This window comes from Aethalodelphis obliquidens, unplaced genomic scaffold, assembly GCF_003676395.1.
Source record: "Aethalodelphis obliquidens isolate GAN/ISIS:26980383/991018 unplaced genomic scaffold, ASM367639v1 scaffold7, whole genome shotgun sequence".
NCBI lineage: Eukaryota > Metazoa > Chordata > Mammalia > Artiodactyla > Delphinidae > Aethalodelphis > Aethalodelphis obliquidens.
This window is the reverse complement of record NW_020837951.1, coordinates 27157072-27170507: the sequence shown is the minus strand read 5'-3', so window position 1 is coordinate 27170507 and position 13436 is coordinate 27157072. Positions and strand designations below refer to the sequence as shown.

At 40.5% G+C, this 13436-nt stretch overlaps 1 protein-coding gene across 4 annotated transcripts in view; it reads left to right on the top strand.

Moving 5' to 3' along the window:
• Positions 1-1875: 1875 nt before the first annotated feature.
• Positions 1876-13436, top strand: part of FKTN (fukutin) — an 88863-nt gene continuing 77302 nt past the window's right edge. For 2 of the 4 annotated variants that reach the window (XM_027105309.1, XM_027105307.1), the window contains exon 1: positions 1877-4176. The gene's annotated coding sequence lies outside the window, so the exon portion shown is untranslated. Of the gene's footprint in view, positions 4177-13436 lie in introns of all 4 variants that reach the window. The other 2 variants (XM_027105310.1, XM_027105306.1) reach the window with 2 other exon arrangements.

Sequence of the window (13436 nt, the reverse complement as noted above, 5' to 3'; positions counted from 1 at the left end):
CTCTGTCGAGTTTATGATTAACCTCTCTATCCCAAACCTTACTTCCTTTCTTGTTCCACACCTCAGGATTGAGGAGTATCAAAGAAAAAGGGGGATTGTAACCAAGCAGGACCCTATGGGGCGTTCCTGGGACAGACACTCCCCCCTACCCCCATGTCCTCCACGTGCCTCTTGATTGTAGAAAAGCTTTAGTCTCCCAGGCCTCCCCTGATTCTCAGAAGGCTGGCTCAAGAGTGAATGGTTAGGAAATAGGAAGATGTAGAAACAAAGAATAACTGTTGAGCTGGGAAACTGGCAACAATTCAGACTATAAACCAGCCACATAGAATCATCAAACTCCCGTTTCCCTGAAAGAGATAAATGAAGGTCTGACACACAGTCCTAAGTTATTTTAACAGGAAGCAGACCCCCACCAGATGAAAACTGCTGACCACAAGCACGTAGACAACATACTGGTCGAAACCAGAAGATTGGTGATGCTGGAAACTTCACCTTGATGCCAACCGATCCAAGAACTGTGCACGAGCTGATCACATGCACTGCCCCCTCCCTCACACTGCCTTTAAAACCTCTGTCTCCTAACTAGCAGTTTAGAGATGGTCTTAGGACATCAGTCCACCGTCTAACCATGTTGCTGGACTCCTGAATAAAGCAACTTTTCCTTTTCCACTAACACTTGTCTCTGGAGTACTGGCCTCATCTGGTTACATACAGCATAAACTTGTATGTACACAGAATACTTCTGGAAGGAAAAGCAAGAAACTGATAAGGATCATAACCCCTGGGAAATGAGAAGGAAAAGGACTTTTCATTTTATACTTTTCAAAAAGAGTTTAGATTCCATGTGCTTTATTGAACATACATAATGGTATGTGGCGTTGTGCTGGAGGGCACAAAAATGTATATATCATGCAAGTTGGAAACCAAGTTAGCCCACTAAAAATAATTCAGGGTGTAAGAAAATGTATATACAACATATGTACTACTACAATAAATGTATGTTATGTATACCAGCATTCTCTACTATTATGATAAAATGATTTCAAAATGCAAAAAAAAAAAAAGTTTAGAAAACAACTCAAATATATGAGGGGAGTATTATCAGTTTTCACCATGGGCTGGTAATAGTAATTTTTGTAGAAAGAACTTCAAATTACAGTAATTTGTTTAGTGCTTTATAGTTTTCAAGATTATGTCAAAATTGATTCATCTGTGATCCTTAACAATAATTCTTTGGATTACACAGTTAAACAATCAGGTCCGGAATTGAATGTGTATATTTCTAGTCCTTAACAGGAGTATAACAGTCCGCGGGAGCTTGCACGTCCCACAGACACCTCAACCACAAGAGCAATATTAATTCGGCTACTGTTTCCCAATCTATCTCCCATCTCACCTGATGGTACCCAAACCAGAGTTCAGGGAGTTATTCTGAATCCCTCTGCAAAGCACACTCAAAAATTATTCGTTGTTTATCTGAAATTCATATTTAACTGGCATCCTATATTTTATCTGGCAAACTCACACACTTTGGGAAACACAGCTCAGCTGGTGCCTCTCCAATTCTAGGAGCAATTCCTAAAATCTCAGATCGCCTCAGTGCCCTGCTGTAGTTGTTACCTAGGCAACAGATAAAAAGCTTTGGCTACGTGTCTAAATCCCCAAAGCCAGGAAATCACCGCTCCGAAGCAGCGTTGGTAGTAGACCAGGCGAAGGCCAGGGTTAACGGCTGCGACATCAAACCAACCGGTACGTAAAGGCTCCGCGCTTGACGGCCCCTTTTGCAGCGGTTGCTGTGAGTGCCGTAAAGCGGCGTTGCCGCTGGTGTTGGCGGAGGTAAGGTGTGAGAGGCGCGGCTTGGCCTCCGGGGACGGGTGGGCACCTTAGGCGGGTGTCGCCGGTGGCTCGGGTACCGTCACTGGGCATTCCTCCAGCCTAATGGGCACTTGCCTCGCCCAGGCAGGCCATAGGTCGAGCGCGCTCCGGGCGGGGGATACTCAGTGAGGCAGTCCACGAGCACCTCGGGGTGGATGTGCGCTTCGGCGTCCCTCCCACGCTCTTGGGCTTGTCAGCAAGTAAAATCCTCATCCCGGGACAGGTCCGGTGTTGGAGGCCGATCGAGACCCTTGTAGGACCCGGCTGGGGTAGTGACGTTTGAATAGGGTCCTGAGAGCTGTCTCGGGATTTGCAAGAGGGCAGGGGTCGGCGGGAGGGAGGAGAGCATTGCAGGCTGTGGGGCCCGTGTGTGCAAAGGTGCAGAAGCATGAAAGGGACTACCAGGTTTGGGCAGCACTGCGTGTTAGGTAATGGCTGGAGGAATGGGTGCGGAGACGGGAGGGCCAGAAATGTGGCGGGAGCTACCGTTGGGTCTCAACTGGGACGAACCTTGATGCCCCATGAGGGAGTGTGGAGTGCTTCCTTGGGTAGTGGGGGAGCTACAGCAGTTTTCTAGAGTGAGGGTAATTTAATTAACCATCCCTTTCTTTTATGCTTTCCCCCTGGGTTCAGCTTTCAGTTCAGTTGGAGGAGTATTTACTGAAGCGTCCCTTTTGTGTGCCTAATAATGGGGTGGACACAGCTAGCCATGTTAAATAAAGTTTCATATGAGAGAGAGAGAGAGAGAGATGACCGAAGCTTTGGATAGGAATCTGGGGAACTGAGTTAAGATTTCATCACCATCACCAATTTCTCAAGTAACGAGAGAAGTCGCTTCTCTCTGGGCCTCAGTTTTCTCAGATGTAAACGGAGGACCTAGATAACAACAGGTTCTTTCTACTTTTGAAGATAGCAGGTTTCCAAAGAATAAACATCAGCCTATGAACAAATATGAAAGTGAGTGATGGAGCAGTGCATTAGGAATTGGGAAAAGTAAAAAAGGCTGGAATTGAGCTGTACTTTGAGGATGGATAGGGTTTGAGTCATCAGGAGCTATCTCTGCTGAGCACCATAGATAAAGATACAGAAGACAGGAATAGGTATTTTAGAGTATATTTGCGGAGGTAGGCTTTGAGAGGATGGAGGATTTGGGAAGTATGGCACTAGAGGTTGAAGGAACCCCAAGTGGAAAGAAAATGCAGTACATTCTGAAAAGGAAGAAAAGAGGAATGAGAGAAATGTCAACAATATACAGTACTTGATTTCTTGGATCTAGGCGATTGTTATTTTGAACCTGTGTTTCTCAAAAGTGAATTTAACTGCTGTTGATAAAAATGAGAATTCTGTCAGAATTTTAGCATGTGATAATGTATTGGGAGTAAGGTGATGCAGATTGTAGCTTTGCGTTGCCAGTAACTAGCCTCTTGGGCTGTCATTTATTTATTTCAGATCCTATTCTCCTCTGTAAAATGATGTTCTTGGATTAGGTGGTCTCTTTTCTCTAAAACCTGTAAAACAGGAGTCTGTGAGGATGGAGAACTATTCTCTTTGAAGGGGGCAGGGAGATAGTAGATGGAGAATAAAACTGTTAACTTTGAGGTGTAGGAAATAGAGTTGGTTATATAGACAGATGGGGTTATAGACTGAAACTTAAGTAGTAAGTTTTCTCTCAGAGGTAGTATTTAGAATCTTGAAAATGAGTTTGCTTTTAGGGAGAGATTGTAAAGAGTATAGGGTGTGCAAATGGATAGGAGACTAGAGAAATGATTGAAGGAGACATGTAGATCTCAGGGCTATGAGCTAGGACTCCTTTTCAAAAAGGATTACATTTTGGGGGCCAGCATTTTTATTAAAATAATTTAACAGTATTTACAGTAAATATTAATATTAAGCAATCATTTTTGGGAACTCTAGCAGAAAATAATTCAAACAGATACAGTCTCCACTGTCGTTCTGATTGTCTATTCAGAAGTAATATCATTTACATGCTTATTTATTCAACAAATACTTGTGTGTTTCAGGCACTGCTGTGTGCTAGGGATGTACAATGAAGAAGGCAGATGTTGTTCCTATCGTCCCTGCATGTAAAGGCTGTAGTGTCCAAATCAGTGCTTTTCAAATTTTAATGCAAATATGAATCACCTGAGGATCTTAAAATGTAGATTAAATGTAGATTCTGAATCAGTAGGTCTGCAGTATGGCCTGAAAATTCTGCATTTTGACACGCTTCAACATGATGCTGAGGTTGCTCATCTGAGGACCATACTTTTAAGTAGCAAAGATCTAGATCCTGTCTAGCAGGTATTAAGCCACTACTACTACTTACCAGCTGTTTTTATTAATAATTTTATTGTCTTTATGAAAATAATATATGCTCATTATAAAAATTTTGGGACAATATAAAAAAAGCATAAAGAACAATGTAAAAATCATGCCAATCCCCACACCTAGAGATGACCATTATTTTTTTGTATTTTTATTTTTTGCGGTACGTGGGCCTCTCACTGTTGTGGCCTCTCCCATTGCGGAGCACAGGCTCCGGATGCGCAGGCTCAGAGGCCATGGCTCACAGGCCCAGCCGCTCCGCGGCATGTGGGATCTTCCCGGACCGGGGCACGAACCCGTGTCCCCTGAATCGGCAGGCGGGCTCTCAACCACTGCGTCACCAGGGAAGCCCTGAGATGACCATTATTGATATATTGGTGAACATCCATTCAGATTTTATGTATGTACATATATTCACACTTTATATTTTGTACTAAGTACTTGATGCTTGCTGAGCCCTATGTTTGATTCTGTGTGTTTGATTCGCTTTATAATTTTACTAAGATCAACACCCAGATATCCTCAACCAAGCAGTTAAGTACTTGCATTCTTGAGGGGAAGACTTTACTCAGTTAAAAATAGCTTGGTTTAACACTATTCTGTTACTCCAAAAATTGGAAGATAGTAAGATAATTAAAGCTTATAATGTGTGTGGGCTGTAGTATTTGTTAATTGAGCCACAGAATGAGAGAATTTTTTTAAAGTTTTTTTGAAACTTAGTACTTTTTTTCTCTCATTACAAAATCAATCGATATTCACATAGGATAAATAAAAAGGAAAAAGAAAAGCACCTACAGTCCTTCCAACCCAAAGACAGGCACTGTTTTTACACTGGTGTGTATGCTACTAAGGTAGCTCTTAAATGACCCATGAAATAATGTATTAAATAATGTTTAGGTCAAAAGAAATCCTTGGTTCCTCAACTTCCTGCTGCCTTTGAAATAAACATAATCTATTGTTTCTACTGTAGAGTCTTGTGACAGGGAACAGCTAGCAGGTTGACTGGTGTCTATAGGATGTACCTGGGGCTCAGTGATATTTGTGAACTTAATGGAAGAATGAATGAATGAGGGAACAAACCAAACTGACCTGTGTGACATAAACTCTGGCTGTCACTCTTCACCTGCAGTTGCTCGCATTCACCACTTACCTCAAATACTTTTGTATACTCTTCTGGGCACACAGAGCTCTTGGGGCAACAGAGGTCCATCATAAATCTTTTAAAATCTATGTCTGTGCTTGAATTCTACTGTGGAAGACTACAGAATATGGAATACTGGGGAATATGGAAACATATGATAGCCTCCTGTCTCAAGGAACTATAACTAGTTAAGACTGCAAAAATAGTACAAATACACAGTGCTGTGTGGATATAAAAGAGGGAGACTTTAGTTGTCTGAGAGCAAAGGGAATTACTAGTAGGCTTTTAAGGTGACAGTTATTAATTATTGCTGGCATTTATTGTATAGTTACCATGTTCTAGGTACTGTTCGGTGCTTTACATGTATTAGTCTGTCAGAACAGCCCCGTGAGTCAAGTACAATTTATAGATCCACTTTAAAGATGGGGCATAGAAAGATTAAGTAACCTGCCTAAGGACGTACATATAGGCTGCAAGTGGCAGAGCAGGATTTGAACATAGCAGTCTGTCTTCAGAGCCTATGCTCTGAACTACTCAAAAGACAGTGAGGGGGCAGGATGTGGGGGAGAAAGCACTGTAGAGAGAAGGAATAGCATAGACAAATGCACCGAGGTGAGCAAGCACTGTATTGATGGGTTCATTTAGGGGATTAGTACTAAATAAGCCATAGAAGTTCTGAAAGCAGGGGAAAGTGACACAAAGTGGTACTATAGAAATGACTGGACTTTGGTCCCTAAGATGGGTATTTTGAGGAAAGCCTGGTGGTAGAGTACAGATCTTCCTCAATTGGATAAACCCATCGTAAGTTGAAAATGCTGTTAATACACCTAACCTACCAAACATCATTAGAGTTTAGCCTAGCTTACCTTAAACATCTTCAGGACACTTACATTAGCCTACAGGTAGGCAAAATCATCTAACACAAAGCCTAGTTTATAATAAAGTATTGACTATCTCATATAATTTATTGAATACTGCAAATTAAAAGCGGAATGGTTATAAGGGCCAGTTGTTTCCTCTTGTGATCACGTGGTTGGCTGGGAGCTGTGCCTCGCTGCCACTGCCCAGCATCATGAGGGATTACATGGCATTTATTGCTAGCCCAGGAAAAGATCAAAATTCAAGTGTGGTTTCTACTGAATGCTTGTCACATTTGCACCATTGTAAAGTCAAAAACCATAAGTCAAACCATCGTAAGTTAGGGACTATCTGTACTCATGTAGGAGGCTTTCTATTTAGGCAGAGTTAGTAAGCCTTTAAATTAGGCTAACTATACTGGAAATGGGAAAGAAATAACAGCTTGTAGAGGCACTACGAAGAATGTAAGTTTGGTGACTCAGACGTGGAATTAGAACCACAAAAACTTTTGTTTTGAACATAAATATTTAGGGATACCATTAACAGAATAGAGGGGCAAGTCATGAAAGAAATCTGGTTTGAAGGTGGACAGTGATTTGTTTTAGGTGCTGGTGGAATGTTCAAGAGGACATCACCAACAGTCTGGTGAAATATTTATAAGTAGTAAGTAGCCAGTAGATATGGGAGGTATATCTAATAAAGTGATTAGGAGCAAGAGAATGTAAAGAGAACATCCATCCAGATTTCATATCAAACACAGAATAGTAGGTATATTAGGCAATGCCACTTCCTTCACCCTTTTACTTTGCCCCTGTAATATCAGTCCCTTCCTATCTTCACTTCCTTTCTTATCTAGGTGTTTCATTTCAGACACTCTCTAAAAACTCAGTACTCCCTAGCCATTTCAAAAGGAGTCACTATATATTTATGATTTTTCTGGAGTATCAAATGGAGAGATTAATTTTTTAATCTTCAAGTGTCAGCGTATTGAGAGAGGTTACATTGCAAAGGGTTAAGAAGTGAATGAGTGGTAAGCAGATAAAGAGACTTTTTAAACCCTTACAGTCTAACCTTTGCTTCCAGGCTACTGACGCTCTTTTGCAAATTTAGCAATGAAAGGAAAGGAAAAGGAGCAGCAGTATTTAAGGAAGATGGATAGCATCTGTTGCTACTGGGCTTTTTTTTTGGCTTAGAGCAGCTGAAAATGTTGATTTTTTTTTTTCATCTTAACTCTGAATACCTCTTCAGAAGCATTTTCTCTTTATGCTTTCCAGTCTGCTGCCTTATCTCAAAACATGCCTTTGCCTATTTAGACTACCCTGTTTCTTCTCTGTAGTTTAGCCTCCTGTTTTATTTTGCAGTGCAGGGCATATTTGAATCTCAGTTCTGTCTGATTCATACCACCTATACCTTCCTCTCACTCCCCAGTGTTCCTGAATAAATTGGATCTAGCAGCATTGAGGGGACCAGGTTAGCACGCATCATCTTATGAGCCTAAGTTCAGTGTCAGGGCTGATTATTTCTTGTCCAAGGGCCTCTGATATCGAGAGGTGATCCAGAAGGCAGTAGTGGGGAGAATTGGGATAAGAAAGTAAGGCCGTTTGACATTCTTTCAAACTGATCCCTACCAAGATGATTCTCAAAAAAGTAGTTGGAGAGGGGATGTCAGGTTAAGCCAGGTGCCAAAGTTTTTTGTGCCTTTACCATCAAAGAACAAATGATAATGTGAAAGGGAAATGGGAAGCTGAAAGAATATGAAATACTGCTCTTGGCTGTAGCAAGAACCTGAGAGCTATCTTGAATTTCCCATCCTGTATATTTTTCCTTCAAATTTGTATATGGCTTTTATCTACCGCTGGTTTTTTCCAACCTTTCTCATGCCTTGACACAAAGCAAAATTGATAATAGAGGGCGAAAGAAAGGGTAAAAGAATGTGTTTGTTCTTGGCTGGAGGTGACAGTCTTGGACTCTAGCTACCCCAGGCTCAAAAGACTGAGAGGATTGATAGCTCTGACACCCACAACCCGTTAAAGGTTCAGCTGGGAAGCAGATCTGCCCATTCCTGTCTTCTTCATTGCCAGATCCTAGTTCATGCACTAGTTAGAGCCTGTTTCCAAGTCATCTAAGACTAATTCTATGCTGTAATATACCATACTTATATTAACCTTCTCATATTTGCATTAGAACTTGGAAGATACTTGGGTACTTAAACCTGGTAACTCCCCTTAGAGTCCCCATTACATCTCCCCGCCCCCTCATTTAAATTTACATCTCTGTGGTACTCTTTCTTCTTTGCCATTATTACTGTTTTCTTTAGGAAGCTTTACCTAAGTATATGTAAGAAAATACATTACTTGTCTTCTCTAGCATTTTTATTATGATAGCTAAAACGTCACATATAAAGAGAAATGTATACACAAATAATGTTTTTATTTTGGTTCTATGCTATATTTCTCCATATGTTATTTTAAAATGTTTATGGTTCAGGAGTTGGAACCAAGTATAGGCTTTAAGCTCTAAAAAAATCACTTTTTCATATTTCATATTCTGTTTTATTTTGAAAGTTTCTGTAGGACAGAGAACTTTTTAAAATAAAAACTTTTTAAAAGTAGTTTTGTGTTCTCTTGAGCATTGTGCAGTGTCTTTGAGTATACTTAACATACTTATTTCTTGATAATAATTCAACCACTTTTAGGCTGGTAGGGGAGATGATTCATGCATTCTAATAGCTATATTTCAAAATAGAAAGTAGTAAAAGCCTTAGGGTTAGTTTCCTCTCCTTGTGCTCCATAGTAACCTGTATTTACTCTATGGCCATTACACTTGAAATTGTCTCTATATTTATCTCTGATAGAGTCTATCACAATTTAGAACAGTGGTTCTTAATAGATGTGAGGGTGGTAAGGATGGTGCTTGTTCATTTTGGAAAAAACTTCCCATGCTGTTCTTTAGCACATCATACCCTCTACCACCATTACCATCACCATTCTTCTTTTGAAAACTCTTACATACTCATCTCTAACATCTTAGAAGATAGGGAACTGTATCATTTTCTCTCCAGCTTAGCATTTTATTGGCATCTCTGCCTGTTAAGGTAGACAGTAAATATTTATTCCCTTCAAGAAGGTAAGACTAGGAATTTAGAGCTAGGAGAGTTCACTTCTGACTTTGAAGAGCATGAAAGATTCCATAAAAGAAGGGTCACTTGAGAGGAGTGATGAAAAGAGGTGTAGAACTGGTTCTGTGGAAATGGATGAGAACATTTCAGACAAGAGGGAATGAGTATAAAGCAAAGAGGCAAGAAAGGTCGTGTGTATTCCAGGAATACCTGGGCAAAAACCAAAGAGTGTGTGAAGTGGGAGAAAGCCTAGAAAATTTGCATGTGTTCAGTCAGATTGTGAATACCCTTGAATGCCATTACAGTTGACCCTTGAACAGTGCAGGTGCCAACCCTCTGTTGACTGAGATAAAAACACACAACATGAGAGCTGTGAGTTTCAGTTTTATTTGGGGACTTACTGAGGACTATAGTCTGGGAGACAGTCTCTCAGATAGCTCTGAGTAAGAAGAGGTAGTGGGGGAGGTCAGTAGATACATGATTTTGGCAAAGGGGTACGTGCACTCAAGCACACATGTCTGTAGAAAGTTGCTGCTAGTCACGAGGAACACATATCTCAGTTAATGATTTTAGTGCTTTTCTAATGGGAAGATGGAAGGGTCCAGGTTCATAAACTGTTTCTCCTGAAATATTTCTAAGTATCTAAGGGCCTGTTTTGCCTGTTTCCCCAGATCACAGAGTGCCTCATCCTGATCTTCACCCTGAATTCCTTTCAGGTGTGCTGTAGGTCAGCAACTGCAGTGGCTAATGACTTGATTCTTGTAGAACTGGATGGTGGGCACCATTCTTTATTTTACACCTCCCTGCAGTCAAAAATCTGCAGGTAGCAGAGTCAGCCCTCCGTATCTGCAGTTCCACACCAAAAGATTCAGTCAACAACAGCTTGTGTAATACTATTTATTATTGAAAAAAATCTGCATATAAGTGGACCTGCGTAGTTCAGACCCGTGTTGTTCAAGGGTCAAATGTATGTGGAATTTGAGCTTTATTTGTAGGTGGTAGAGAACCACTGAAATATTTTGATTATGGTGTAATTTGATTCATTTATCAGCAACTTGGTATATCTGTCAATGTATAGGTAAGATTATGGGTAGGCAGAAAGTGGAACCTGGGACATCAGTTACAATTAAGACATTTGTACAATTAGAGTTCAAATTAGAATGACAGTGAAGAAAGAAGAGGGAGTTGGTGCCAGAGGGATTTTAGAGGTAAACTCAACAAGCCTTGGCCTCTCTTTTTTAAAGTATCACATTATTCATTTTAAAGTGGTAACTCCATTCCTAATGAAGAGATGGTGCTAGCAAATAGGAATGTTTTGACAGGCTAATATTCTTCCTTTGCAATAACTGCCTTGACATTTATAGAAAATAAGTAATGAAGTAAAGTTAATTGGATATCATCTTGATAATAAAAATATAGTTGTGATTGATATATTCTGGAGGTTTATTTCATTTAAGAATTAACTGTAGGTTAGAGTTATATCCAAAGAAAGAACAAGATATTAATTTGGACTTTATGTTTCTGTAGTGGTTTATATAGGCCTTTCTTTCCACCTGTTAATTCTGGCACAGAAAAGGCTGGGTTCTATAGCACACTCCAAATGCTACTTTACATTTCACTAGGAATCAGTGTACAATATGTTGATGCACTATTTACTACAACTACAAGAAACTGAGCTGAAATACTGAAAATGAAGGATATTCTTTTTCTTATCTTGTGAGCTGTCCTTATCAGAGTACATATTTGACTATTTTATTTTAGCAAGGTTTAGCTGACAGCAAAACTAATACCATCATCAATATTGTTTTATGTTGCTAGTTTTTACAGCTTTAGGAGATAGAACATGATCATGATTTATTCAGTTATCTTTGCTTTATGCATTATCTGTAAATCAAGTAGATTACTCACGTCACTGGTGATATTTCTCTTAAGTAGTTTGTTGACTTTATATAATATCATGTAGTGTTTGCTTTATATAGGCTTCTGCACTGGAAGCTCGTTTGGATTGTTTTAAAACTCTAAGACTTCTGATTTAAAGACGACAGAGTAAAGACATTTTTGCCTTCTTCTATCTGAAATTACCCTGAAACAGCAAGGAGAATGAGAGACAGAGATGTACAGTTGACCCTTGAACAACATGAGTTTGAACTGCTATATGTAGATTTTTTAAAATAGTAAATACTGCAGTACTATATGACCCCTGGGTGGTTGAATCCACAGATGCAAAACCACATATATGAAGGAACCGCAGATATAGAGGAACCACATATGTATATGGAGGGCCAACTATACGTTATATGCAGGTTTTTAACTGCAGAGGGTTGGTGCCCCAACCCCTGCATTGTTCAACTTTAATTACATCTTTGATGAGACTAGAGTCCTGTATCCCAAATTGAAATATTTGAGAAATATTTGTCAAATGTAAGCAGAAAGAGATTAAAAGAGCATTCTGGCAGAAAGAGATCTCAGGTAGAACTGACAGAGCAACGAGAAATAGATCTTCTGTTTACAGTGGTGTCAGGATGCATAGAAAAGCAGTGGGAGAAGCTTCCTTGGAATGTTTGGCAACATGAACTAGCAGAAAAGGAAGAGCAAATGAGAAAGCATACAGATACACAATCTTTGCAGGAAGCACTCTCTTGGTGAGGCAAGAAGTAATGGCTAAACAACTTTCTCTTGCTTGTTCTCACATACATTCTCTCTGTCTCTCTCACGCACACACATGCACAGAACACCCTGTATCATAAAGAGCTTTCTTGTATACTAAGGAGACTACCGGGGCTTCCCTGGTGGCGCAGTGGTTGAGAGTCTGCCTGCTGATGCAGGGGACACGGGTTCTTGCCCCGGTCCGGGAAGATCCCACATGCCGCGGAGCGACTGGGCCCGTGAGCCATGGCCACTGAGCCTGCACGTCCGGAGCCTGTGCTCCGCAACGGGAGAGGCCACAACAGTGAGAGGCCCGCGTACCGCAAAAAAAAAAAGAGAGACTACCTTCTAGTCCACAACACAGCCTTGCTTCTTCCTTCCACAGTCCTCTTGCAAATAGTTGGCCTGAGTGGCGTTCATGTCATTCAAAGATTAATAATAATAAAAAGGAAATTAGCACAGCATCTACACAAAAATGTTACAAGAAGAAAAGCGAAAAGAAACGGAAAAACAAGTGACAAAGAACCCATGAGAAAACTGTATTGGCCTAACAAATTTAAGGAGACAATCACTTCTTTAAAGTAATAGAGAAAGTTAATTGGCTAGAAAGAAATAGTAAGACAACAGTAAATGGTGAGTAATAATTTGGCAGAACTCAAGAAAGAAAAAAAAAAAATCAGAAATAAAAGGCCAGGACTTCCCTTGTGGCACAGTGGGTTAAGAATCTGCCTGCCAATGCAGGGCACACAGGTTCAAGCCCTGGTCTGGGAAGATCCCACATGCTGTGGAGCAACTAAGCCCGTGCACCACAACTACTGAGCCTGCGCTCTAGAGCCTGCGCTCTAGAGCCCACAAGCCACAACTACTGAGACCCGTGTGCCACAACTACTGAAGCCCACATGCCTAGAGCCTGTGCTCTGCAACAAGAGAAGCCACGACAATGAGAAGCCCATGCACCACAATGAAGAGTAGCCCCTGCTCGCTGCAACTAGAGAAAGCCCGCACTCAGCAACAAAGACCCAACACAGCCAAACATAAAAATAAATAAAGAGTCAATGAGAACATCGAGGAGTGATCCCTTATAAAAAATAATAATAATAAAATGCCACATACAAAGCAAAAAGGAGAATTAACACTGTTGAAAGCTCAGTAAGGGGTATGACGACAGGCTTTTGAAAGTTGAGCAAAGTGAAATGGGAGTGAAAGGAGATGAAACAAATGCTTAATTGTAGTTCTGGAAATAGAGAACAACATTAGAACAGAAAAGTATTCAAACGTATAACTTAAGAAAACTTGCCGCAGAGGAAGAAATCTTGATTCTACAGATTGAAAGTGCACATAGTGAAGAAAAACTAATATATAGTCATTAACATTGCAAAGATAAGGAATGTGTTCTTTGCTCATCCCATTAAAAAGATCAGCTTATCTATAGGGGAGTGCCAGGGGAAGGATCAGATATTGTCAAGGGAGTAT